Raw genomic sequence first — 26,458 nt, 5'->3', positions numbered from 1 at the left:
AGAATTCTTAGCAAACTAGGATCAGAATGGAACTTTCTTAATTTAATAAAAAGTATTTACCAAAACCCAATAGTAAGCATGCACAATGGTGACATGTTAGCAGCCTTTCCCTTATAATCAGTAACAAGCTAAGGCTGTGTTGTCCCTATTTCTTTATAACACTGTACTGCACGTCCCAGCCAAAATGGCAGGACAAGAAATAAAAATAAATAAAAAATGCAAGATAGAAAAAGAAGAACAAAAACTTGTATTTATTCATAAATTATATGATTGGTTACACAGAAAAATCTAAGAGAAATGCAGATAAATTGTCAGAATTGATAAAAGGCTTCAGCAAACGTCCAAGTATTAGTTTAATATGAAAAATTGTGTTCCTATGCACAGCAACAATTAGACAAAGTAATTAATGAAAAATAGAACACCATGCTTATTTTTCTTAACCTTCATCTCCTGCTCTTCAAAAGACACCTCACCCAGATAAGCACAGGATGGTAAAAAAAATAATTAAGAAAAAAACAAAGTAACCTAATTATACTGCAAAACTCTGAGAGGCAGGGAGCATAATTTCATGGAAAACTTACAGGAGTCCTCTCAATTCTACTCCCATGGAAAAATCCTGCTTCAAAAAAATGAGGCGTTGTAGATGGGGCTACCTTGAACTGTGGTGAATCACACTTATTACTGGAAAAGAAACACAAGCAGGAAGTCCCGGCCTCTGCAAATCACACTCTGCCTCAAAGGAAAAATACTGTTACACCTTCTCTTCTACACAGCTTGTAATAAAGCCAGCAGGAAGCAGCCTTCCACATGGCATCCCACCTTGGGAAGGGGACAAGAGTTGTGAAGGGGGACATTGGTCAAGAAGTAGGGAGACACAGAGCGCTAAAAAGGTTCTTGAATGCTTGCTTCTTCACCTACATGAAGGTAATATTGAGGGTTACTTGAAAAAGCATCTGTTGAAATTTCACTTCAACCAAGCACTTAAGGATGACACTTAAATTCTAAGAACCACTTGGTCTGATCAAGACCCCCACACTCTTATTCCACACTCAGGTACACCCACTGGCATGGGGACTGGTCTGCCCCTGCTGTTAACTGTCTTAGAGAAGCACACTATGGCATGTGTAATTTTTTTTTCTACAGAATCTTGATTATCATTTTTGATGAAGTGATAATAAAAACGAGATAAATTGTAGAGAAGGTTCTATATTCACTTGGATCTGACTCAGTAATTAACTCAATAAAAACAAGGTTGGCCGGGCGCTGTGGCTCACGCCTGTAATCCTAGCTCTTGGGAGGCCGAGGCGGGCGGATTGCTCAAGGTCAGGAGTTCAAAACCAGCCTGAGCAAGAGCGAGACCCCGTCTCTACTATAAATAGAAAGAAATCAATTGGCCAACTGATATATATATAAAAAATCAGCCGGGCATGGTGGCACATGCCTGTAGTCCCAGCTACCAGGGAGGCTGAGGCAGAAGGATCGCTCGAGCCCAGGAGTTTGAGGTTGCTGTGAGCTAGGCTGACGCCACGGCACTCACTCTAGCCTGGGCAACAAAGCGAGACTCTGTCTCAAAAAAAAAAAAAAATAAATAAATAAATAAATAAAAAAAAAAAAATAAAAACAAGGTTATCTGAAAATACTATTATGGTATTTTAAAAAAATATGTTAAAAATCTAACCCACTGGAAACACCAAAGTGAGCAAAAATAGGAGACTAATTTCCTATTTGATTGGTTAAACAAATGATGGTACATACCTATAATGAAATAGTTGAAAGCACTAAATTCATATTGTGAAATAAGTTTATTGACACAAAAATATTCAGGGTATATTGCCATGTTTAAAAAGGAGGATATAAAACATTAAGTACAATTTTAAATCATTTTTAAAAATTTCTAAGGAAAAACAAACACCATATGTACTCACCATTAAATGGGAACTAACCGATCAACACTTTCATGCACATATGGAAATAACATTCATCGGAAATCAAGCAGGTGAGAGGGAGGAGGAGAGGATGGTTAACTTCATACCTAACAGGTACAGTAACTTTGACTCAAACTGTATGAAAGCAATTTATGTAACCAAAACATTTGTACCCCTGTAATATTACGAAATAAAAAAAAAAATTTACACCGGGAAAGGACATTGAACAAAATACTAACTATATGTGTGATTATTTCTGTGTGATGGAATCATAGGTGACTTTTGTCCTTCGTGCTCTTTTTTATTTCTAGTACTCTATCTACCCTGGGAGTGTCTGTTAATGTACATGTTATTTTTTAAACTCCACCATAATGAAAACACCTGCAGTTTATAAAACACACAAACTTGTGGCGGTTTCTAAAACATCCACAAATTAAGTACAGTTCCTGGCAGTCAAAACAACTGACAAAGTGTCCGACCGACATTTATACTGTAGGATATTCTTTTCTTACTCCTGTTCTCCACTGGGCATATGGCCTGGGGTCTATCAGTGCCCCCAGGAGAGGCTGAAAGGGCTTGATGCCATCCCAAGAAGCTGCTTACTCTCGCACCATCAGCGGGGACAGTGCACCTGGGACAGCAGGACACGAACGAGAACTGTGGGCATGGACAAAAGCTCCATTTACCACCTTCATCTGTCACTTCCCTGCTCAGCGATTTTATCCAGCTCCGAACCTTCTACACCAGTGTCCCTACACCTTTTCCACCTGTCTCCCTCTGCCCGTAGCACACTCTCCAGCCAGCACGGTGTGTATAGTATCTCCACACAACTGTCCGTGCCGTTCACACATCTTGTCCACTGGCCACGCTCCATGTGAGTCTTCCCCCTCTGATGAGCCTCCCCTCAGCTCCTCAGGCCCCAACTGGTCACTCCCTCTCGATTCCTTGGCTTGTCCCCAACACTCGGTCCTGTGCAAGTGGGACACTGACGTCATTTCACTGTTGCCTGTGCATGGCCAAGAATCTCTTTCATTCTCCCCATTGTCTTCTCACAGCCAGAGCACAGGTCTCAAATACAGGAGATAAATCTTTTAAGGCAGGGTAATTTCACTGAAAATTCCCTGACAATTTTATGAGCAAACTCTCTCTTCATCTGTCCATCTGCCTCCCTCTTCATACTCGTCTCACCATTAAGAGCAAAGAATGGCATTTTTCCTGCTCACCCTTCTCAGCTTATACACATAATATCCACATGGCTTCCTCTCTTACTTCCAGCCCTCATTCAGCAACACTAATGGATGGCAAATCTCAAAAGCGGGCAATCCACAACAGTGCCAGGACCTCTCACCTGCTCATTCCCAGGCACCCGAGCACTCTGAGGGTGCTGCACCCTCTGTGCCCATTGCCATGGAGGACTGGGGACCTTTCGGTTCCTCCTTCTTACTTTTCAGAACTTTGGTGGGCTACGTTACATATTCATTCATTCACCCACTCACTCAACACTTAGTTTCTTAGTGTCTTCTGTGCCAGGCACTTTTACATAAACTCACAGTTGTATGTCCTGTTTCTCCAACTACATTATAAGCTCCTGATGGCAGAGATTGTCTGCTACAATTATTTTTCACAAGAGAATCTAGCAGTGCATTCGGAAAGTGTTTGAGAAATATTTAAATGACTGACTGAAAGGAGGAAGAGAAAAGAAAGCAAGCAGAAGGCTGCAGTTTTCTTTCACTTGATTACTCTCCCCTTTGTGGTCTGACTAGAGATGGCGTAAAAGATAAGGGAAAGCTCTCACTCTAGCAGAGTGGGGAGAGCCTCCATTTTTTCTGGGCCTCTGTCCAGACCAAGTGAGACAGTGACGTAAGTGAAAACATTCTTCAAGTTGCATAATATCTTACAAATAGGAAGTATCATCATCATCCTGCATCACCCATACCTCACTGTGAAAAGTTTGACTCCAAACAATAAGCAACCAAACCACTCCCTTTTGCAAGCTCCTGCAACCAGCAGCAAAAAGCAGCCAGGAAAAAAAGCTAACAGTCTGACAAAACCCAAATGGAAGATAAAAATGAGCAAGAACAGCTACATACCCAAAGAGAGAGCAAACCCTCACTGCTGGGAGGAAGAATCCTCTAATTGCCTCCACACTCCTCCAGCTCACTTCCATCTGCTTGTATTTAGGGAAACCCAACTACCGGGCTCTTCGCAGCTGTGGAGAAGGACGGACATGTGTCCCAAGTGCCTGGACGACTGCAGCAGGAAGGGGCCAACAAGGAGAGAAGATCTGCAAGCAAGGCTCCACTGCAAATCTAACAACAAATTTAGTGTGTGTTATGCAAAACCGAGAGAACCAGCTCTCCTGACTGTGAGACCACATGTACTAACAGCGGAAGTCGTTCTTGGGAGGGAGGCAGTAGCGCGTGGGCAGGAATGCTGCAGTGGTCTCACCCAGGCCGCCTGTGAGCCTCCCCAGTGGGGAGTCACGTGGGGCCCAGACTGCAGTTAGGCTTCCCATGGGGAAGTGACCAGAACACAGGCACCCCACACTCCTCGATGTGGGGGTAACTAAGTCTTCTTTGGCAAAATTTCCTAAGGAAAATGCTAGTTTTTAGAAATGCCAACCTTTTGATTTCAGTCTCACTTTGCTCATATCTCCCTTGCAGTCCCTACCTGAATTTCACCAATCCCACAGTCTCCTGTCTGCCCCCAGCCTTCACCCCTTCTGGGTTGCCCACCACCCATGCTCAGGACCTTCCTATGCTTTCATAATCTTAGGGGCTTCTCTAAGGAGCAACTAAATAGTATAACTTAAAAAAAAAAAAAAAGAAACAAACCTATGTCTTAGAGAACAGGCAGTTCATTTCTGATGATGGAACTGCAGTGCAGAGATACAAAGACGCCAAGATGTGTCCATACCACCGGCTAGTGGTAGGGACAGGGACTGAAGGCAGAGATCTACATTGTATCACACATGTGCCAGAAAAGGGAAACCACCACTTAGTTGTACTTGCCATGAGCCAGAGACTTGGTTAGGTGCCTTCACAAACTTTATCTCACTTCAAATCTTGCAATAATCCTATGAGCTGGGCTCAAAGAAAAGAGGCAACTTTCCCAAAATCTCAAAGCCAGTAATGGTGGTGCTGGGATTCACACCCAGATCTGATTACAAAGCCTATTCTTCCTTCTAGCCTGTGCTGCCCAGAGATTTCAGGATGAAGGAAGCTGATGGAGTAGTTAGCTCATGAGACATGTTCCTCTTCGGGGCTTTATATTCTGCTCATGTATAGTGAAAGGAAAACAGCATAATGGTAGGAATACCAGTGGATCAAGTGGGCCCCAAGATTCAGCTGTAATTTTGGAAGGTGAAGCTGGAAATCAGTGGGAAAGGTTGTTGTTGGAAATGTCTTTGTTTCCTGGTGTGACCATAGTTTTACACTTTGAGGGGTCCCTGGAGTATTCTGGAAAGTGGCTTTCACATCTCTAAGTGGCTCCCTCTTCAGCAGTCCAAAGCCAGGAACACTTGGCTTCACGCACTTAAGCATGTGTGTGGGGTGCTGCCCATGGCAGACAAGCTTGGCAAGGAGAACAGTAGTTGCTGGTACCCCTGGGACTCTCTGCAGGACTGGGAGAGGGGCCTTCTGGCTGCCCCCCAGGGTCTCCTTGGACCTTCAGCAAGAAAATGCTGTTGGGAATCCCTTAAACCAGGCTATCTCTGCCTCCAACCATCACTCCCAACTGCTCAGTAGCTCCTGGCCAGGCAAGCTCATCACCAAAGCAGGGCTTGCATTATTACATCATGGAGTGGTGTGGGTGGCTCAATGTTTTTTATATAGCATAAAAAAATTGAATACGCCCTTTCATGCAAAGGAACAGCTTTAACACATAGGTTATAGGTATACAAAATATTCTGTTTGGTACTTGGTAAAAAGAAATCACCATGGAGTCCCCACCTAAGTGGCCTGAGGTGGATAAAAGAATTGTCTATCATGGTGACTGGCCCAGGCTTTCCATGCACAGCAACAGCGAGGAGGCTTCCCAAGCTGTTGTGTCAGCCCACAGTTGGGGGGCCTCCCAGAAAAGGCTTTGCTTCTGCATCTGGTTTTCTGAGTTCTCTAAGAACTCACCAGTTAAGGTTGATTACTTACTCTCCAAGTGATCTCTATCCTTGGCTTGCTATTTTTAAGGTTAAAATTCAACCAAGTCTCAAATCTGTCTCTTTGTTGCAGATATCAACAAGATAGGTATCTGTAAATAGTTTGTGTCTTGATCACTGCTTGATAGTTAAGACAAGGTTTGCTTCTGTTGGAATCCTCCACTCCCAATATTTTATTGTGAAAAATTTCAAAAAGTCTCAAGAATTTTACATTGAAGAGCCATACTCTTATCACCTACCTTCTAACATTAATATTACAACATATTTGCTTCATCACATAGCTATCCATCTATCTATACTACAAAAGTTTTAACTATACGTTTTTTTCCCATGGTCTTAATTCTTGTAAAGTGTAGTTTAGAGGGAAAAACATGCTTTTCAGATACCTCTGGATATGAATCCCTGCCTGAGCACTTACTAGCTGGGAGACTTGGGGCAGGTGTGCAATTTCTTAGAGATTCAGTTTCTATAGTTATAAAATGTGGGTACCAATGCCTAGGGATGCTGTGAGGATCAAATGCAGTAAGGTGTGGGAAGCACCTCACACACAGTCAATTTAGTATGTGGTAAGGACACGTAACCAATTTTTAGCTCATTCTCATATCTATGAAACAAAATTGAATTAGTCAAAAAATAACAATAATCCAGATATAGATGAAGCAAGAATAGCAAAACGTTGATCACTGTTAGAGCTGGGTGAGGGCACATAGGGTCACTTATACTATACTGTTTACTTTCTATAAATTTGAAATTTTCTATAACAAAATGATAGATTTTAGAAAAGCAAATTGGTCACTGGGTTTAGTCAAGCAACAACAGCAACAACAAAAAAGAATACTATATTTGAAAAATTTAATAAGAAACCTCTGAAGAAGCAGTAAGATAAGAAGTAGTGACGTGGGGGCTAATGGCACAGGGCTGAGGGGCCCCGCACGCTCCCACTCTCACGGGGGTTGGAGGGGAGCAAGCACAAGGCTTGAGTATTTTGTAACAGTGCCCCAGGTGAACTGGTTCACTCCCGATGAGAAACCCTGTGCTGGCAGGAAAGTGTGAAACCACACTTTCCAGCATATTAATTGTGAGAATAAATACTTTGCATAATGCAAAGCTTGTGCCTCAAGCTAATTTGCAGGCAGATGATACAGCATGAGGAGCGTCTGATTTAGCAGAATAAAAACTATTTGTAACTGAACAGCCTCCCTCTGTTAAGTCAGGGGTGGGTTAATGAAGGACCCAATTAGACTGCATTCTCCCACATCACTCATCAACTGTCTCAACTGCGAGAGCTAAGGGGTTGTTCCTTTAGTGCTTTCAGAATTGGAGACCTGGAGAAATGTGGAGGAAAAAAACCCTGTGGAAAATGTTAAACAGAAAAGCAAAAGGAAAGGCCGCATTTCTTTCTTTTAAAACTAAATGTCACCCTCCTGTTCCAGTCCCCTAATTCCTTCTCCTCCCTGCTGTGGTTCATTCTCTCTTGTTCCGCTTTGCTGGCAGCTGGAGGCCAGGAGGGGGCTGTGATGGAACCGCTGTGTGAGACAGGACGTGTCTGGGAGCCTCTCCCAAGCAGTGTCTTTGCAGGTTGGGACCGTGTGGAGGCAGCTAGACTGGGCAGGCCAAGCTGGGCCACTGCAGGAGAGCAAAGCCATTTGCTATTCTGTGGGCTTCCCAAATGAGGCCAAGGAGGAAGAGAATGCTGGCAACAGAGAGGGGCCCGTGCATGTGCGCGTGTGTGCTGGCCCGTGCGCGCGCTCTCCCCCCTTCCCCAGGTTCTGGCAGAATTTTTATACCCATGTGTTATGGACTTAATTGTGTCCTCCTAATATTCATGTGGTGAAGCCCTAATCCCCAATGTGACTGTATTTGGAGATAGGGCCTTTAAGGAGGTAATTAAGGATAAATAAGTTCACATGGATAGAGCCCTAATCCAACAGGACTGGTGTCCTTATGGGAAGAGATAGAAACAGCAGGGGGGCATGTACAGAGAAAAGGTCAGTTGAGGACACAGCAAGAAGGCAGCCATCTGCAAGCCACAGAGAGAGGCTCACCAGATTCTGACCCTGCCGGCACCATGATCTTGGACTTCCAGTCTCCAGACTATGAGAAAACAAAATTCTGGTGTGTAAGTCCCCCAGTCCTGGTATTTTGTTATGGCAGCCTGAACTGATGGATAGACCATTAGGCCTTTCGCCTGATAGAAATGCTGACCTGGAAGTAATCTTTACCTGTTTCTCTGGTGTGTGTTATGTTAGCACGTGTTAGAACATATTCAACCCCTTTTCTTACTGTTTTTTAAGCACCTATGATGAGAAAGACACAGTGGTGGACACAGGGGTGAGTCTTCTAGCCTGAGGATTAGGAAGAAGTGGCATTTAAGATGAGCCCTACAGCAGACTGGATTTAGACTCTAAGAGATGGTAGAAAGTCATCCCAAGAGGGAGAAAATGAGTCCCCGAAGCCCACTGAGGGCCGAGAGATGGTTTGGTTTTGCTACAGGATCAAAAATGAAGTGGAAACGTTAGATGTGGTGGAGAGGTGGGTTGGACAGATCATCAAAGGCCATGAATGCTAGATTAGGGTGTTTGGGCTTCTCTAAGGGGAAAAGGGAGCCTTGAAAAGTTTTGAAATACAAGAATGACAAAATTGATATATAAGCTAAAAAGGGGAAAGCGAAGAGCCCTGACAGAGTAAGCACTTACTGGTATCAGGCATCATGTTGGCATCACATTTCTTGCCTCCTCAAAACAGCGCCATTGTGGGCATGAGAAAGTTGAGGTTCACAGTGAGGCAGCAACTTTCCCAAGACCCCACAGTGGATCAGCAGTGGGGCTCAGACGCAAGCATGTGCCTGGGACCAACAGGAGTGCCCTGTCCATCCTGCCATTTAACCCCATGCCCGGCTCCCACATCAGCATCTATTTTGCTTCCAATCAGAATGGCTATTTCAAGGAACAGGGCCTGGAGGGCACACTGCTTTTAGGGCTGGAAAGCAGGCAGATTAACACAAAAATTTCCAAAGCACCAGGCATCTCTAGGAATATCACTCAGCCTTCTAAACAATGTAATGCGTGACATGGTTCTTGCTGTCCCTTCCTATTACAACACAGTCAAAGGGTCAAGTTGAAAATTTTCCAGTTATGTCCTACAGGATCAAAGTAACCAACAACAGTAATTTGCATATCAAGCTGTAAAAATGTGTAGGAAAAGTAGTGGTCCTGGTTGAAAAACGACCCCAGCATTGACTGTATTTTCAATGAAGTATAAACAGCCACTCTCAAACAATCGCTGCTCCCTAAATCCTGCAAGAGCACCCAATATCCAAGGAAAACACAATGCTGTTTTCTTTGTCTACCTGAATAACAGACTTAGTAAGGAACATTATAATCATTTGATCTTTGTCCCAGTTGCTCTTCCAGAACCTTAGATATATTGAAAAATGAGGAAGAATAAAAATTAGTTTAGAAAGAAGAGTTAATACTCTTAAAATATAAAAATCAAATTATACCAGCAGAACAAATCACATACATTCTCAGATGTGCTCTCCTTCAAGGGCAAAGATTTTCAGTACTTTGGAAGCAACTTATAGAGGTATTAATGACTTGGGTGTTATTTAGAAAATTATATGCAATGAGATCTACAATCGTGTCTAACATTTGTCAGAAGAGAGACAAAACTGCTGAAATTCAGCACATCTGCTATGCTGTACACCTACTGTGTACAGCACTGTGTACACCTAGGCCAGCACTAGGACCTAGGCAGGGATTAGATAGATCAAAATAAGCAAACTGAATCACATCAGGGGTAAATGAAGTCCCCCTAAAACACAAACGGAGGCATCAATTTTTTTTTTTTGATACTTTAGAATCAAATTCTGAGAGCTATGTCTTTGAAAAATAGGCAGCATATTTTTCACTTCTTTGTCTACTCATGCCGCAGGACTCATGTTCTGTGGCTTCTCTGTGAAACCTTCCCAACAAAGCCTACCTCCTTCCACCTTCAAAAAGGTGGTGAGGTCAAAGTGGGAATGTGTGCACATGCACACGTGTGTATGTGTTTTTTGGGAAGGGGTCTTCTCCCTTTTTTCTCCATAGATACACTTATTATACTTTTCACAGTGCGTTGTAATTGTTAGATATTGTTCTTATCCATCAAACTCCTTCGAGGCATGTACTGTGTCTCAATGTACCTCTCTTTTGCCAGGGTAAGAACAATGCCTAGCACTGCTCCTTAAATGTTTACTGAGTGAACGAATGATTGTTTCAACTGTGAGTTTGATCTTCAGACTCTAGAGTGTTTCATAGTCAAAATATTCACCACAGTAGTGTGCGCCACAAATTTCATAAATTTCAATGTATGCATACAAGTAGTTTTCAGGACAAATTTACTGAGGTGTAATTTACAGATAGAATTCTCCCTAAGCTTTGATAAATGGATGCAACTGAGTAAGAGCAGGTGGCTCTTACACACTTCCCTGGAACCTGTCCTCAGGGACCCCAACTGAGTGGTGGGACAGGGGGACCTGGGAACCAGGATTTTCAGTATCTCCTCAGGTGATTCTGATAAAAAACCCCAGTCAAGCACCTCTGAAGCAGGGGATCCTCTGTCACTGTATTTTATATTTCCTTTCCTCTTCTCACCCCCAGGCCCAGCCACCACTCTCAGCCAACTAGTAATATTGAAGATGAAACCAAAACATTTCTAGTCAGCACCATACTTGGAAATAAAACCTAGGTAACTCAGCCACTTGGCTGAAGTCTACTGTAATTTCTGGTTATTTAGTAGAAATACAGCTGCTAAATGACATTTTGAAATGAACACAAGATATCCACTTAAAGAAATAAAAATGGCTTTGAATTGGAACAGACAAAAGGATTGTGATTTGGGGGATCTAAGTGAGCATTACTGCAGGGACATGGTGAGGTGAGAGAAGAAAACAAGTCCTCACAACATATCATTCTGATTCCAAATACAACCTCACACCTAAAGTTTTTTAGATGGCAGATTTTAGGGGATATGTTAGTGAGGTGGGTATCAAGTCAAGGGAATTTGGGAAAATTCACTTATCTTCCACAAGAGGGGCTGGTTTTGTGATGCCATCCTTTAATTGCTAAAAGATAACAAAAAAAGTATTATCTTCTCTATCCTTCACTTAACCAAGAACCCTGGAAGACGTGGGGGTCTGGCCTTTAATTAAGAATATGGGATGATCTTTTCCTTATTCAAATTTCAATTTTTACAAATTTGGATGAAGTCCATCATAACAAACTCCAGGAGTCTGTCACCATTTTTTAGTTGTTTCCCCCCTGGTATTATGATTATAGTCTAATAATTCAAGTAATAGGGTCAATGGCCAGAGATTTGATATTTAGTAGAAATGGAATCTGACCTTTACTAATGTTTCATTGTGAATAATGCTCAAAATGGAACTGATGTATTGGAGGAGTGTTTGGCTAGTTAAAAAAAAAAAAGAATGAAACATCGTTAATCAAATCAGAGGTATATTTGGTATAAAAATCAGATAAAAAATGTATAATGCCTACTTGTTCTGCTGAGGTCATGTGGAGACTGCTAGTTAGTAAATATTTTAAGAATCAGTAAGAAAAAAAATCAAACAACCCTTTTAAAAAGTGGGTAAAAGATATGAACAGAAACTTTTCAAAAGGAGATAGACTAATGGCCAAGAAACATATGAAAAAATGCTCAACATCTCTAATCATCAGGGAAATGCAAATCAAAACCACAATGAGGTATCATTTAACTCCAGTGAGAATGACTCTTATCAAAAACCAAACAACAAATGTTGGTGTGGATGCAGAAAGACAGGAACACTCATATACCGCTGGTGGGACTGTAAACTAGTGCAACCTCTATGGAAACTAATATGGAGATACCTCAAAGAACTAAAAGTAGAACTACCATTTGATCTTGCAATCCCACTACTGGGCATCTACCCAAAGAACAAAAGACATTCTATAATGAAGACATCTGCACTTGAATGTTTACAGCAGTACAATTCACAGCTGCAAAGATGTGGAACCAACCCAAGTGCTCATCAATCCATGAGTGGATTAATAAAATGTGGTATATGTACACCATGGAGTACTACTCAGACACAAAAAACAATGGTAATCTAATACCCCTTGTATTATCCTGGATGGAGTTGGAGCCTATTCTAAGTGAAGTATCACAAGAATGGAAAAGCAAGCACCATATACACTCATCATCAAATTGGTACTATCTGATCAACACTTATGTGCACATATGGAAGTAGCACTCATCGGGTGTTGGGAGGGTGGGAGGGGGAAGGAAGGGATGGGTACGTTCACACCTAATGGGTGCGGTGCGCAGTTTAGGGGATGGGCTCGCTTGTAGCTCTGACTGAGGTGGTGCAAAGGCAATATATGGAACCCAAACGTTTGTACCCTGGTAATATTCTGAAATTAAAATAGATAAATAAAAATCTATTGATTAGGATGGGACTTTAAGAAAGAATGACTTACAAAAATCACCCTAGCTTTGCAAAATATCATTGAGTTACTCCCAAGAAAAGAAAATCATGGAAACTCTGCTGTGAAGAAATTTGGAAGTATGCTTTACACTATCATTTACAGGCAGTGTGTGTTGGTCTCACCAGCTGCCAGGACTGGTAGAAAGCTGCTGAGCTAGCAGTTATGACCAAACCAAGCATCTCCCTGTAATTAGTTAGCCAGTGGAAAAAAAATGGCACAAAAAGGACGGAAATGTGTGGTTTCAAATTGGGGGGAGGGCAAAAAAACTGATTAAATTTCTCTAGAAAGATTTAAATTAAAGAAACTAGCTGGCTGGGTGTGACCTTGGACTTTGTCCTCCAGACTGCTGTGCTGCCCAACATGATAGCCAGTAGCCACACTGAGCACTTGCAATGTGGCTTGTCCAAACTGAGATAGGCTGTAAGTGTAAAATACACACTAGATTTTCAAAGACCTAGTGAAAAAATCTCAATAATGGTTACTATTGATTACATGGTAAAATGATAATATTTTAGATATATAGGAAGTTAAATAAATTATAAAATTTAATTTCACCTGTTTCTTTTTACTTTCTTTTATGGCTTCCAGATAATTTTATACTGTAGGTGTTCCTTGCCTTTGCTTTCTATTGGACAGTGCTGGTTTAGACCTTTGCTTCTCCACGTGTCAAATGTGGCTGGTGGTGGGAAGCTGGGTGGTGGAGGGTCCAGACGGGAAGAAACATTGTGTGGGCCCTGGGGGACCTGCCAGGGTGAAGCATTATGGTTGCCACTTGTTAACTGAAAACCTTAGCTTTAGGGAGTGTGAGCAGCAGTCACAAGAGACCCAAGCCAATCAGGTCTGTCTGAGTCCATTTTGTGTTGCTATAACAGAATGCCTGAAACTAAGTAATTTATAAAGAAAAGAGGTTTGTTTAGCTCACGGTTCTGCAGGCTGGGAAGTCCAAGAGGCACAGCACCAGCACCTGCACAGCTTCTGGTGAGGGGTCAAAGGGGAAGTGAGCATGTAGAAAGAGGCAAAACCTAGGAGGGGTGTCCTCACTTTATAACGACTTAACCATTCCCTTGAGAACTAACCCAGTCTTTCCAGAGGGAACTCACTCACTATTTCAAGAAGGGCACCAAGCCATTCATGAGGGATCTGCCCCCATGATTCAACCTCTCACTAGGCTCCACCTTCCGCCATTCTGCATAGGGGATCAAATTTCAACATTAGCTTTGGTAGGGACAAAAAATCATATCCAAACCATAGCAAGGTCTGACCTGGGCCCTATTCAACCTCCGGGGCTGCAGGTGGTTTATCTGTAAAATGAGAAAGCAGAACCAGATACCTGCATGATGAACTAAGAGGAGAGTAGCTTTTTACCTGCATTGTTCCCTCTCACTCCAAACTCAAGAATAACCCTAAAAACAATCAGAATGAACGTCCTAGGTCTATATCCTCAGCCAGGACCCATCTTGAGAAGCAGAGCTATATATCTGCTAGTCCTGTTTGGTCCCTCTTGTGGGAACAAGCTTACAGAGTCTCCTGCAACACGTTAACACAGTTAAAGACACACAAAGAAGGAGAGTGCAAGATGGGTATAACAGATGCCATCTCCCTTTTAAGGACTCAGAAAAATTTGAAAAAGAAAAATCCTACAAATGATATTCAAAGGGAAATGTATTTGCTTTCTCTCGAATCTACCTATGAAATATCTACTACTGTGCTGAAAATCTACCAATTAAGAAATCCAAGACTTTACAATAATGCCTTGGATTATTAAATTGTCCAGTTATATAACACTTCCATAAAACATTCCTCCCCCTCAAAAACCAAATACTTCCCCCAAATCAAAACAGTATCACTTCTTAAGCACATTAATTTCTGTTGAAAAGAGGGTATTAAAAACAAACATAGAAACAAATGATAATGAATTACATTTATAAACAAAGGTGGCTGGCCCAAGATTGCCTTAGCCAATAGTAGTGTTGGTGCTGAGGTTTCAGAATGTATAAATTTTAAGTTTCAGAATGTATAAATTAGTTGCCACCATTAAAAGTCAGGATGGGCAGGGAGTGGTGGCTCATCCCTGTAATCTCAGCACTTTGGGAGGAGTTTGAAACAAGCCTGAGAAACCTAGTGAGACCTCATCTTTACAAAAAACAGAAAAATTAGCCAGGCATGGTGTCATGCTCCTATAGTCCCAGCTACTCAGGAGGCCGAGGCAAGAGCATCGCTTGAGCCCAGGAGTTGGTGGTTGCAGGGAACTATGATGATGTCACTACATTCTAGCTTGGGCAACAGAGTGAGACCCTGTCTCCAAAAAAAAAAAAAGTCCAATGATTAATATAAAGTCCAGATTTCTGGCAGAGCTCAGCCCACTCATCTAAGGCCCAGTAGCCCCTGCTCCTTTAGATGTGGGTGGCTTGTGTTTCTCCAGCTGCACAGATTCCAGGCTGACTTTCCTGGTTTAGGGACCTAACTAGTTAGCCAGGCATTTGTGGCCTGAGGTAAGAACTGTAGGTGGGAGGCACAGCCAGGAGGGATCAGAGGGAATGTAGAAGATTAAAAAACCTAGGCTCTAAGCTGGACAGATCTGGATTGATCTTAGCTACACCACAGAGGCTGGGTGACACTGCACAAGTTACTTCACTAGTCTGAGCTATTGTATTAGAAGAAAGTGAAAGAAGTTCTACATATAAGGAGGCTGTGTGGTACCTAGCGCGTAGTAAATGCTCTGCTAAAGTTATTCTTTCTTATCCCAAAAGCAAGAAAAAAATGTTTAACATAATCTGTTACCATAGTAAAATCTGGTTGACTACTGAGGAAGTGGCTAAAAGCCATCTTTGCAAACATATGAAGGCCTACATCATACACACAGAGAATTCAGGAAGAGAAAGCAAAGAGCAAAAAATATCAGATAATGTCCCAAAGTAATAACTGATCCAGGCAAGGATTATCGACGGATCCTCAAACCATTGGATGAAAGGAAGGCTAGAACAGGATATTCACAAAGGACCCATGTACTAGCTCACAGATGGCATATTAATTCAAAGTACCAGCAAATTGGTATTAACAGATCAACACCTAAGCGGACATATAGAAATAACATATATCAGGTGTCAGGCAGGTGGGAGGGGGGAGGAGGGGATGGGTATATACAAATACAACGAGTAAGATGTGCAAAGTTTGGGGGATGGACACGCTTGAACCTCTGACTCAAGGGGGGAGGGGGAGCAGGGGCAATATATGTAACCTTAACACTTGTATCCCCATAATACGCTAAAAAAGAGAAATTCAAAGTCTATATTGACATTGGTTGGGTCTGGTTACCACCCTACCCAAGAGATCAAAATTAGCATTGAGAATGGTGGAAAAAGTAATATCATCTCTGATGTGATGTAATTTCAGGTGTACAGCCATCACTTATAAAGTATTCTTGTCCAAAGATGCTAACCTCCATCTAATAACAAGCCTCTAGATCTAATGATTTTCAGGAAACTAGGATCAAGTTCAACAGCCCTGTGAAGAAACAAACAAGCCCAGAGTATAGGACATTCTATATTACAATCAGCCTGGGATCTTAAAAAAGTCATTTTTTAAAAAGCCAAATAATATTCTATAGGATAGAAGAAAAATTATCAACCAAATTCATCAAGAGAATTTGATTAGACAATGATTTGAGACACAGATGTGAGTTATAAAAAATAGTTTAGAACATGTGGAGAAATTTGAATATGGATGGCTATTAGATAATTTTATAAAATTATTGTTAAATTTCTTAGATATGATAACAGTATTATTATAGTATGGTTATACAGAAGAATGCCTTTATTCTTAGGAGATAGATAGGGAAATAGAGGTAAAGTATCAAGATGTTTGCTTACTTTCAGATAGTTCAGGAAAAACTTATATAATATATGCGATTTATACATATAATTGGAAGAGGAGAATATAGTAAATGTGGCAAATTTAGAACAAAAGGTGAATTTAAACAAAGGATATAAGGTGTTTGCTTTACAAGTCTCCCAACCAGCGCAGGTTTGAAATTTTTCAAAATAAAATGTTGGGAAAGAAATTTAAAGAGGGAGAAAGAAACACACACACATGCACACACACATAACAGGAAAGAAAAAAAAAAAAGATAACACGATATCATAATCTCCTTCTTGTAGAATCCCCTCCACATCTATATTCAGGTCAGTTTCCCTGCATGCTTTTCATTCAATATGGTTTTATTTTTGCCACTTTAATAAATTTCATGTGTGCTCACTTAAACCGATGTGGCCACCATCTTGGATTTTTGCTGGCTAACACCAAAACCAAACTTTAAACAAAACTTCAAAGCAGGCTGTAAGAGTCCACCAGGGTCGGGCGTGGTGGCTCACACCTGTAATCCTAGCACTCTGGGAGGCCGAGGCGAGTGGATTGCTCAAGATCAGGAGTTCAAAACCAGCCTGAACAAGAGCGAGACCTCGTCTCTACCATAAATAGAAAGAAATTAATTGGCCAACTAATATATATAGAAAAAATTAGCCGGGCATGGTGGTGCATGCCTGTAGCCCCAGCTACTCAGGAGGCTGAGACAGGAGGATCGCTTGAGCCCAGGAGTTTGAGGTTGCTGTGAGCTAGGCTGATGCCATAGCACTCACTCTGGCCTGGACAATAAAGTGAGACTTTGTCTCAAAAAAAAAAAAAAAAGTTCACCAGTTAGGTATGAAAGCTAAGATAGTAAATTAAAAATTCCTGAAATTGACACCTAATTCCCTATCAGGATGGTTTTTAAGCCAGTAAGATTGGATCCAAGGCTGTGCATGAAGCATCCTATTGGGCTCTGGTCTTTTCCAAGACAATCCTTTCTCTCCCACCTGCACTGGACACTGAGGGAGGAAGGACAGGTACAAGACAAGGTGCTCACTAGCTAGGCCACAGAGATTTTAGAGGGTCTGTTTCCACGCAAAGCATGCTGTGCCCTAGCTGGTCCCTAGAGCAGCAATGGCATGAACCACAGAATAGCCACTGTGAATTCAATTTGTAGGGAGTGAGAGTTCTCAATGAAGCGGGAATTAATTCCGTGACACCTTTAACATGAGAGGGCTATAACGGATCTGGTTTAGATGATGTAGGTGTGTGTTTGCTCCACTGCATGTTAGTTGTACAACCTCAGATTCTCAATGAGGGTGCTATGGCACTGTGCCAGGGACAACCCTTCACTGGGCACGACTGTCCCAGGTACTGCAGGACATCTACCATCCCTGCCCCACTCCCTGTCACACCATGTGCCAACAGTGCCTCCCAGTCTTTGAGAGAAGGTCAACAAACACACCCTCCACCCCATACACACCCTGCCAAATGCCCCCTTAGACACAGGCTAAATTTTCTCAGCCTCAGAATTTATCTGGTGATGATATTGGCTCTGCCACCTAAGAAATGGTTTGAGAAGATCAAATTTGCTGCTGCTCTTTATAAACTTGTCTACAAAATGACATCCTAACACGCATACACACCAGCAGCCTGCCAGTGAGAGGCAGCATCCCAGGTGGGATCTATTGCAGTTTTGTCTCTCTAGTCAAGTACTCGACTATGTGACAGCTACTTATTCTGAAAATAAGTGGGAAATTTGGGTTTATAAGTGTTGCGGCAGATAAAAACCACATCACAGTGTGAATTTCAGAGCGAAAGCAGATGGCAAATACATGGGCTATCTATCGTAGCAGAGGAGCGGGATGGCATCTTCAAAGTAGCTTCAAACAAGCTGGTTTAGGATGTTGCCAAAACCAACCTGGAATGAAAATGACACTCCTCTTAGTGAGCAAGTGATAAAATGATAGTGGGAATTATTTCAGGGATCAAGATTACAAAGTAACACAGAAGAGGATGCTGTCCCCTCTTATGCATAGGGGTTATTTTCAGAATGCCACACACTGGTGATCGGCTCTTCAGATTTTTGAGTGACGCTCATGGAAGGGAATCATAGGGGCTGGGCCAGACTGCTGCATACAACCAAGGCTGAGGGTGGAGACTGGGACAGGGATTCTCACCATTCGGTGTGGCAAAGGACCACCCGAGCGCCTGTTAAGAAGGAAGGTAGTAGCATGCACTGCCGGGATTCCGATGCTGTCCACCAGGGATCTGCACTTTTAAACACGCTCTCGGGCTGATTCTGACGCAGGGGCGGCGGACTGCTCTGGGAGACGCGTGGATGCCTCTCCAGAGAACCCTTCCGGAGCAGGCCCTGTCCTCAACTCTCCCTACGGAACACTCTTGCTCTCATTTTATGGCCTTCATGACTCAGAATTTAGGTAAAAGCGTTTCTCTAGCCCTTAGGTCTAGTTGTTTTTTTGGGTTATGAAAATCGCCTGTTTTTACTCTTTATCTCTGCTCCCTCTCCCACTGTACACACACTGTGTAAATAAGAAGCTAATTTTATTTTGCTGATCAAATTTCTCCTTTCAAGTGAGGGCCAGGAAATGCTTACTGGACAGAAAGTTCTGACCTCTCCCTTTAAGGGCGAAAGCCTCAGGTATTAGGAGAGAAGTGAAGGTGGCCACAGAAGGCTGGGATGGGGAGGTAGACAGAACAGGGGAAAGGTGCTTGGGGAACAAACCGAAAGCAGATTCCCCCTCTAGGTCACAGGCCACTGGAAAACTCAGGGCAAGGGCCACGAGGGTAATTACCCCTGGGTTGGACAGGGGGTGCTGGCACACATGGGTTATAACGGCACAGCTTTGCCACACATACTCACATAAAAATAGAGCCGATATTGTGTTTTTATTGTCTCCCTCAACTCTGCTTATTATTCAACTTTGCTGCATTCCTCTAAAATTCCATTCATTTTAAAAACAGTAGACTGATAATGTAAAGTCCCTAAATCTCTAGGTGAAGTGAGAGCTTTTATCCTTCTCTTTTCTGGTTTTTGCAGAATACCATTTTCACAATATTCTTGCAAGAGGAAAGACTACCAGAAAAAAGAAAAATGAAGGGTAGTAAAGTCAAAAGAGTATCACAGCAAAGCCTTTGGTAAGAAAATATTTATGTCCACAGGCACACACCACACCCTTTCTGGGAAGATATTACTGGTCTAGAAGCTGGGTGAGCGTATCCCAAAATATACTTCACAAAAAGAACAGTAACCCTCCCAAAATAGGCCCTATAATTAAGTAAAGTCTTTTCAAGTGGATTGTCCTATATCACAACATGACATATGTTGCTTTAATCTCCCTGCTTCAGTAAATGTAGCCATATTGGGCTACACAAGCTCTCAACGACTCACATTTAAACCAGATTGTGGTGTCACCATCAAACTGATGCAAATAAACAGCCCTGTGTACCAAAATACTCCATCTTAATCATCTATAATGAGATCTTTCTCCTCTGTAAGCACATTTTCATCACACCACATTCAAAAGGAAGGACCAGCCCAGACTGAAATACCATTTCATCTCAGAGGTCATCTAAAGACTAACACATCTGAAGAAGCTGGGGCTGAAATTTAAAATACAAGACAACATCTTTTGTGTGAATGCTGGGATCATGGTGAGTCTCATTTTCATCTTTAGTTGACCATCATGCAGTATAAGCCGTCAGAGACCCATCTGTCTGAATTCATTTAGGTCATTTGTTGCTTAGAGTCAGGGGTTATAGAAGAGACAGCCTCTTCGTAGCCCTTCCAGTCCTATGATTCTTTGAACTAATTTCTTTATGTTTTCTAATTATATATTTACATATAATTAAATGTTAAGATAGTTAAATTTTTACATCTTCAAAATAATGAGTGCTTTAGACATTTATACTTTTTTTGTTATTTCTAATATCCGAGTTTCTCGGCCTTGGGACTGCAGACATTTTGGGCTGGATCTTTCTGCGAGTGTGCTGTGTGCACGTGCTGTTCTGTGCACTGTGGGACACTGAGCAGCATGCCTGGCCTCTACCCACTAGATGCGACTAGCACACACACCCTCCCTCCTCCAGCTGTAACCATGTCTGAATGGCTTCAGACATTAAAAATTGTCCACTGGGAGGGCAAAATTGACCCCACTTGAGAACCACTGACCTCTACCTCTCTTTATATATCTCCCCCTGGTATGGCCAGGAAAAAAAAATCTAGGTTTTTCAAGGCACCCACAAGTTTTAGTTTTAAGTATTTCAATCTTCCAATGTCATAATGAAGAATCAGGATTTGTGACACACTGCTAACACTACTACTCCTGAAGGTTTATGAACAGCACTGCGGCTGTCTCACACCAAGGGTTCCAGGACCTGGCTTCGTTTTGGTCAAGAGGATGGATGTGCTGTCTCCTGGGCTCTTGGACTGCTACCCTCCCTTCTTTAGGAGCTCCTTTCTTAGAAGACTGCTCTAAAAAAATCCAACACTACCCATTACCAGGCACTTTGTACTGATGATGAAAGAGGAGGATTAGCATCACCCACAGAAGCAACACAGCTACCGTGCTCCTCCTGGGCCAGACCGCCGCCAGGGTGGTGCTTTTCGTGCTGGGCTGCGTGCACAAGAGGAGCATGGGAAAGTGGGGAAGGATGACAAAATACGTCAGAGGGCAGAGTCCAAGAATGGGAGGTGGGAAGTTCAGGCCAGAGAAGAAAAGGTGAATGAGGAAGGAGAGTGTCTCAGACATCCAGAGGGCTGGCATGAGAGAAAGTGAGCTGACTTACTGAGAAAGGGATTAAAAGCAGTCGGTGATTCGATAAACATTTATCAGGTACCTTCCACGTGCCAGGTGCTATCCTGTCCTGTGGGAAGTATATTAACGACTAGATTCGTTTCCTTTCCTCTAGCCCTATCTCCTTCCATTCCTCTTTCTTTTTAACAAGTTGAGCTAATTTCCAGTTGTTTAATTGCTTACTTTTTCTGCTTTAAAAATTAAGCTTAAATTAACATACAGCAAAATTCACCCTTTATAGTGTACAGTTGGGTTAAGTGTTCACAAAAGCATGCATTTGCATAAATACCACCACAACTAAGATCTAGATGAATTTTGTCACCCTCCCTAAAAAAATTTCCCTGTGGTCCCTAATTGTTTTTTTATTTGAAGCGAGGTGCCTTGTGCAATCTGAATTCCCCTGTTAGGGATTCTGTAGAAGGCATTTTTTTTTTTGGCGAGCAAAAGTTTGGGCCAGACAACCTTTGAGGCCATGAAACTGGAGCATAGTCACCTACAGACATCTGGACCTTAAGCATCAGCCTGCCTGTAGTGATGTAGCTGATTTGCCCCAACCGCAGGTAAAGGCCCCAAATTCTTTTCAGCAAAGCTCAAAAAGTTCAGTCCAATAATTAGATCTCTGTGAAGGCTACAGAATAAACATAGACAAAAAAATAAAATCAAAAGAAAGATATGGAAATCAAAGCCTAAACATGATAATTGAGGTTCAAACCAAGATGGTATCATTTACCCTAACCTTTTGTTTTCTTCTTGTTAATGTAGTATGAAATAACATTAACTCTGAAAAAACTAACACAGCTCAAACACGGAGCTCTCACTTGGTTGTAAAGGTGGCAGAAAGGGAAGTTAAATTAGCCAAGCTGGTCTAAGGATGGTCACCAGGGTTGCAGAGGAAAAGAAATGTCTGGACTTCCCACAGCTCCTTATGAGGCTAGTGTTGGAGGAAGGAAGGTGGTGAACAGTTGGGAGGCCCCGTGAAGTCATGCAGGTATGACCGACCCAACCCTACTAGCCCTCCTGCTGGAAGATACACACCTCTTGGTGGCTTGACCTCACTGGCAGATGTCCAGTCCCCAAACAAGGCTGCAGTATTATCAAGAACGACTGATTCACTGAGCAACTATTATGCTCTAGCACCTCACTCATTTTTTCTACTAACAACCCTATGAGGGAGGTAACATTCTAGGCCTCATTTTACAGAAGAGGAAAATGAGTTTCCTCTTTTTTCCCCCATAGGAAGATGAAACCAATTTATAAATTATCTCAGCACTCACTAACAATAGTAAAAAAACACCGGGTAATGAAACAAACCAGAAACTATGCTTACAAAATATTTGAATCTTCAGCCCTCTAAAATAATTGAAGAGAAGAGAACAATGGGAAAATATCTAAAACTGAACTCATAACATCATCCCCCCAAACCAATTCCTTTTTCCTTTTATTTCATAAACACCTTCCCTTCTCCCCTGCTCAGAGGCTACCTAACAACCGGTAGATGCTGAACTTAAATTTTAACTCAGGTCTCCTGGCCCCTAAAACCCCAAGACTGGCCCCTTTACTGCTGCCAGATAGCAAGGTCTGAGTGGTTGCTGAATAGAATGTTCTTGGTTTCCCAGGCCCCTGTTATGGCAGTCTGTGGGTTGGCTCCCAGCATGATGGATTCTTAACTTCCTTTAATTTCTCCTTCTCTAAGCTGCCTGTTTCTCTCTCATTTCAATGAAACAGACCATAAAGATCTCTCCGCTTTGGAGACTTTAAGGCATTCTCCACCCTGCATCCAGAAGCTTTCTTTCCTACACCTAGATTTACCAAATTTTAGAAAACCCTATGTTGCTTAATAACATCAGCAATAACAAGAAAAAATGTCATACTGTCAGAAAACACCAATTCAATGCCACATTTAATTATAAAATTCCGTTCTAAGTTTAGTGCAAATTTAAAAGATGCATAGAACAAGGCAACAGAGCTGCCCTTCACGAGCACCCTCTGACAACAAAAGGTATTAGAAACAAATGCAGCCAACAACACTTACCAAAATTTCCGCCAACTATCACAAACTTTATATACACCACATGTCTTCTAAAACAGCAGCAGGACTGGTCCTGAAAACAGTACCACAACAAAAGAAAACACATCATTAAACAGAAGTAATTTAATACACATTGTGCTCCTCTTCTGGAAACAGAAACCTCTTCCTCTGTTTTGGGCAGTCATCAATGTACCAAACTCCACCTCCAGTTTCCTCTTTGTTTTTCACAGGAAGATGAAACCGATTTACAAATTATCTCAGCACTCACTAATAAGAAATAAGTTAAAAAATGGACAATAAAATTAAACCACAAACTGCTTCCAAATATGTGAATTTTAAGCCCTTTAAAATAACTGAAGACAAGCGAACAATGGAAAAATATTTAAAATTGAACTCATAACATTTTCCCCCAAAACCAATTCCTCTCTGGTTTTTTATTTTTTATTTTCCCCAATAACATCTTCCCGTCTTCTCTGCTAGCTATGAGACCCAGGGCCATTTTCCTAACTGTTCTTTTCTAGATTTCATTGTATTATCTGTGAAATAGGGATCATGGTACTGACCTCACAGGGTGCTATGAGGATTAAATGATATCATACAAATGACACAGACGGCTTAAAGCAGTGTCTGGCACACAGTAAGCACTCAGTAAACCTGTGCCATTAGCATCACTCTCCCAGTCCCCCAGGCTTGAAACCCAACATGGCCTCCCTCACCGCCGCTGCAAACCATGGCCCAAACCTGCCGTGCGAGTCCCACATCGTGCCGCAACGCACAGCTTCTGTTCTCGTCATGACTCTCCATCTGGTCGCATCCCTCCTGGCAGACAGCGGTCTCCCATTTATTCCCTCCCCCTCCAACTCTCATGGCTCTACAAGGCGTCCTTCCTAAACACACTTACAGCCTGCCCTTCCTCAAAAGAACCACCTTCCGCCACCTCCCATCGCCTGCACATTTATCTGTGAAATCATGTTAGCCTGGGATTCAAGTTCACTTCGGCTTTATTTCCACATCGTCCTGTCAGATGCTACTGTAGTGTCCAGTCCCCTGCCCTGCCTCTGAGCGCCTTCTGCCCACACCTGCTGGGAGGAGGCCACACCATTTCCTAAGGCAGGGCTCCTACCTTTCTATGCTATGGCGGTCCAGACACAGCGTTCTCAGAACAATGTTTTCCAATGCTAGCAAAACCCTAATAACTACTGCAATTTTAAAGTACTGTCAGGCACAAATAGTATTTCAGGATATCTATAACTGTAATATAACATAAAAATATTCATAATTTCGATTGGGGACAAATAGCTCATGATATTTTCATCATAGAAGGTGATGTTTTATTTCAGTTAAGGGTTAATGAAAATGACAAGATAATTTTTTTTTCCCATCCAAGTTCGCAGACCCCTTGAATTCCACCCATGGTCCTCAGGTCAAGAGCCCAAGCGTTCTTCACTCTCATTGCCTTTTCTACCCTGATGTTCTCAATTTGGTATTATCTTACCCCTCTGTACTTCCCTCTTTTTAAAAATTATATTTTATTTTATATGTATGCTTTAAGCAAATGTACTTACTATACCCTAACCTTTACGTTGTAAGCCTTTGAAGGGAAGGGGAGACCCTATTTTTTCCCCCATTTTTTTATTCTACAGCTATGGATAATAATGTCCTCCCTGATAGCAGGCACAGCAGGGAGGCATTCACCAGGATAGTTAGAATTAATCAGTGAGTAATAGTGCAATCTTGCTTGCCCTACAGGAGCTCAGCGAATAAATAATATTATCTCATCTCTCTTTGGCAGCTTATGAGGTCCTAAACATGTAGGTGGGACAGCTAAACATTCTATTTTTAGATTATAAATTACAAAAGTCAGGCAACAAAATGTTCTCTACTTCTCTTTAGAGAATGGAAGCTTAGTCCATGCTGTTGGCTGACAGATCTCCCAGGAACAGACCAGCTGTTCATTCTGTCAACACGTGGGTGCCCGAGTGACGCAAGCACAATTCCTGCCTTCCTGGGGCTTCAAGTTTAGCAGCTTTCCCTAGCTGGCCCAGAGCCCTTACAAAGACAAAGAACAGCCTGCAATTTCCTAAGTGCAGGCACCTTGGTGACCCATGTTGGCAAGGCCAGCGGAGTTGCTCTTTCTTCCACCAGGGCCCAGAGAAGCTCCAGCTTCCCATCACAGACGTGTGAGGCGGAGGTTTTGTGGTGGGTGGGAATTCCATCTCCCCTCCAAGTACCTCCTGAGATAGGTTGTCCCTGCATATGAGGTGGGGGGTGGCAACTACCAAAGTGACCATCTCAGGGAGGGCTACTCAACACCTGGCCACATAGTTCACTCTGAGCCCACCAAGTCTGTAACACATCAGCCTCAGGACAGACACTGTCCTTTGGTCTTAGCTGCAGCTAAGGATGCCTGTGTGCCTTCTGTCAAGAACAACACAACTTACAAACAAAAATAACAGAACAGTTCTTCCTTTTCAAATGAAGAGCGTGTTATGATTTTCTCCACTGAAAACCACTTACAAGGGCATTGTGACCATTTGCTTTGGCAGAAATTCACCACTGGCAGCATTTTTCACAGTCAATATCATGTCAAGTGACTCTTAAGACAAATGGGGGTGTACTCTCCCTCCCCAATAGCCAAGGCGGATGAGACAGCCACTCAGAGAACAGAGGCTGGACTTGGCGTACTCTTTTCATGCTTTAAGGACATTTAAATCCATTTCATTTGAATTTGTTCTTTTTGAGACACACCAGATATAGGGCATCAATTACTAAGAAAAACAGCTGAATGATGAGGGTGGCATGACTGCTCTACCTTCTGTTTCAAGAATTACAATATCTACATCATAAATGAGTTAATATTTCTATGGGCGCTCCCACACAACATGTAGCACTGCACGTCCTTCTTGCTTCTAATATATGCCACAGACTATTTTGTGGGTCCTGGTTTAAAAGTAAAATTCTCATTATACACTCACTGGAAACAAGTATCTCTAATGCAGTTCTCATCTCTCTTTCTTCTATCCACCAGAGACCCCATATTTTCTCACCCACAGTGCCCTATGGGCAGGTGACCGCACCCCCAGCTAGGGGTTGGGGAACTGAACAGTCTAAGGTTTTGCAAGGTGTCAACTGGCAACATTTGCATCAGTGGGAGCTTCTTAGAAATTGCCGGCTCTGAGGCCCCA

The 26,458-nt window shown here is 42.4% G+C and overlaps 1 protein-coding gene across 5 annotated transcripts in view; it reads right to left on the bottom strand.

Annotated features, from left to right (window-relative positions):
* FYN (FYN proto-oncogene, Src family tyrosine kinase) overlaps positions 1-26,458 on the bottom strand; it is a 200,712-nt gene that overhangs the window by 91,458 nt on the left and 82,796 nt on the right. For 3 of the 5 annotated variants that reach the window (XM_012753105.3, XM_012753111.3, XM_012753106.3), the window contains one exon: positions 23,277-23,346. The exons of 1 other annotated variant lie outside the window; for it this stretch is intronic. The gene's annotated coding sequence lies outside the window, so the exon portion shown is untranslated. Of the gene's footprint in view, positions 1-4,015; positions 6,735-23,276; positions 23,347-26,458 lie in introns of those variants that run through there. One more of the 5 variants, XM_012753110.3, reaches the window with a different exon arrangement.

The sequence above is a fragment of the Microcebus murinus genome, chromosome 5 (assembly GCF_040939455.1).
Source record: "Microcebus murinus isolate Inina chromosome 5, M.murinus_Inina_mat1.0, whole genome shotgun sequence".
Taxonomy (NCBI): domain Eukaryota; kingdom Metazoa; phylum Chordata; class Mammalia; order Primates; family Cheirogaleidae; genus Microcebus; species Microcebus murinus.
This window is presented reverse-complemented; position numbering and strand designations above follow the sequence as displayed.